The following is a 2,990-nucleotide window of genomic DNA, read 5'->3' as shown; positions in this document are numbered from 1 at the left end:
CATCCCGCCTCCCCATCCCGCCGAGCCTCCCCCTTCACCGCTTCCCCGCCCCTTGGCAGCCGGGGGGGCTCCGCAGAGGGGACGGTACCAAATTGGTTCCGAAACTCTGGCAGGACAAGGGCTGGTTCAGTCTGAGCGACTCCTGCAGGTCCTAAAACTGCGCCTGGTTGTGCTGGTAACTCAGGCTCAAGGCGTCGGACTGCAGAGAACCAGTGAGTGCAGGTGATTGCTGGAGGGGAAAAACCAACAAACACAACAAATCCAGCAGTTTAAATACCCGCACTGGTTCTCAACTGTTTGCCCTCCATGGAGAGAAACTGTGCACAAATTCACATCGTGAAACACTCAAAAGCAGGAGAGAACCTGGGTCCTACAGTTGCTTTTGACAATTCTATTTAACCAGTGACTCAGAGGTTGGACAAGTTACTCGCAAACCATGTGAAACAGGTTTTCTTTTTTTCCCTTTCCTTTCCTTTCCTTTCCTTTCCTTTCCTTTCCTTTCCTTTCCTTTCCTTTCCTTTCCTTTCCTTTCCTTTCCTTTCCTTTCCTTTTTCATTAAAAATAAGTGAACACAACCAAACAAAAGGCCAGTGGTGCAGAGCAGGATAGAGCCACGGGAAATACCAGAAAAGCAGGAGGCAAAGTCTTGGCTCACACCAGTGTGAGCCCCAGCAAGTGAGTAGCATATGACTAGACCCTGGCTGCCCTCAGCATAACCAGGCCAGACCCATGCTGGTAAGGATGCTACAGTCATGAGTCAAAAAGAAAACACAAAAGCTGCCCAGTTCTAACTCTAAGGGCAGATTTTCCTGCCAGCTCTGCCCTGTGTTAGGGACATCAGAAAGAAAATGGGAGCACATGGGGCTGGACAGGATCCCCTCCCCTGGACCAAGCGAGTGTCATAGATGTTGCTGGTCCTTGTCAGCCCGTGCAAGAGGCAGGAGACAGAGCTGATCTCTCACAGGAGACAGAAGAGCTGATGCCCTGTCAAGCTGAGCAAGAGATCAAAGCCAAGGGAGCTGGATTTTCTCTCTGCTTTTTGCATCCTGGATCCTTGCAATTGGAGGTTAAATGAAACTGAGTAGTGAGAAGAAACAAAGGAAAGCAAAATAACCCCCTTAGTACTTCACCAGCATCCTTTAAGTGCTCTACAATATATCTAAAGCCTGGGTGAGTTGACCCCATATATATGAAAAATACATAAAAATCATGTTCAGTGGAGAAACCTTTCCCTTTTTACAATTAATCAGCTCTCTGGAGAAGCACTACCTCTAGGCAGGTCACCCTTAGAGCATCAAAGAAATTGGAGCCAAATGCATCACATAAAAAAGCAGATCCCACTGAGGAAAGCTCTGTCCAGCTTATAAAAACCATGAACTGCTGGTACAGAGGGAGTAAGAAATTAGAGAGGAAGAGTGGGGTGACATAATCAGCATCAGAGACAGGACTCTACCTCAGTCTGAACAGACTCTGCTCCTGCTGTGGATCCACCTCCCCTGTTCCTCTCCCTCTCCTTTACGGCTCATCCACGATTTTGCACAAATAGTAACAAATCAGTTAAGCCCCACAGCCCTCCCAGGCAGGGGCTACAGGGTGACAGCATCACCATCACAGCTTCTCTCAACCAGTGGGACAGACACAAAAGCTTTTGCTGGGCACTGGCAGGGGCTCCTGGCAAAGCCAGGATCCAGCATCTGCCTGGTGTCCAGCCCTGGGGCTGCCCAGCCCTGCTGGCCAGTGCCCCTTCTCTTGGAGCCCAAAAAACAGCACAGAGCTGACTGAGAGAAAGCTAGGGGGATTTTTGCCTTGCCTTTCTTAAGCTACTCAACAAGATTAATAAATTACTATTATGATTGAAAAATAAAAACGAGTAGGCAATTCCTGTGTGGCCTCAGTGCCCCCACAGTGGGTTGTGGTAGCATAAGCTTTTGTGGCACTCGAGTAGCAGTGGATGATGGAAAGAATGGGCAGATGGATGGCTGAAGAGCTGAAAGCAAAATTCAGGCCATCACAACAATGCAAAACTGCTTAAAACAGGCTCAGCTCACCCAATAGACCCAGCAGCCAGAGACTGGGTACATGTGTATGAGAGTGTGTGGTGTGCTGGACCAAAGGAGCTGTACAAAGCTTTTTCTCTCAAAATGAACCTTGTAAGTAAAAAAAAGCTTCAAAAGAATAATAAGCCATCAATGTCACAATCTGTTCTTTCTCTTGCAAAGATACAGGCTTCTTCCAGTGTGGAGGGCAGGGACAACAGGAGCACATTCCCCCTCCGAGACGTGAGTCACGTCCCTGCTCTGACAGCCCCTTCCCCAGCCCCTCCCGGCCCCCTCTGCTCAGCTTTCCAGTTGAGCACATTGAGTGGGGGCTACATGCTGGTTCACTTGGCCTTCCAGGCCCTCAGCTGGTAATTAACATTTAATTAGTTTCCTTCTAAACCCTGTCTCTACCACCCCAGTGCCAGCAGAAGCCACAACTGCCCTCGCTGTCGTGCCCTCCCTGTGCTCCACTGGGATCAGACCCCTCTCCACTCATGGGCTGTTACTCCCCATCACTTACAGAGTGTAAGTTTAGCTTATTGCAAAGGAAAGAGGTGCTGTGTCATGCCCAAAGGGACCACTGTGGGACAAAGCTTGTGCCTGGGCCCGGGAGAGGCTTTATTTATCTGTAGTGACCCTCACAGAGTGAACTCTGGGTTACAAATGAGCTTTTATGCTTTTATTGCACTGACTTGGTTTCCTATCAGCACTGATGGGAGAAGAGGGCTGCAGAAGGTTATCAGTGTTTTGCATCTTGCAACACTGGAAAATATCAATTTCCTGCAGATATCAAGGTCTAGACTAAAAAAAGCTCACTTCAGAAAACTGCACCATATAGGTTGTATGCACAGTTTTTACATATGCACACAGGAACTGCCAGCACAGAGCAGCCACTGGCCAAAAGTCACAGTAACAGCACACCCAGGTTATGCAACTGTATTTTCATTCCTG

Source organism: Chaetura pelagica, unplaced genomic scaffold (assembly GCF_000747805.2).
Source record: "Chaetura pelagica isolate M959 unplaced genomic scaffold, ChaPel_1.0 scaffold275, whole genome shotgun sequence".
Taxonomy (NCBI): Eukaryota; Metazoa; Chordata; class Aves; order Apodiformes; family Apodidae; genus Chaetura; species Chaetura pelagica.
The sequence above is the reverse complement of the archived record's forward strand: the minus strand, read 5'-3'. Positions refer to the sequence as shown.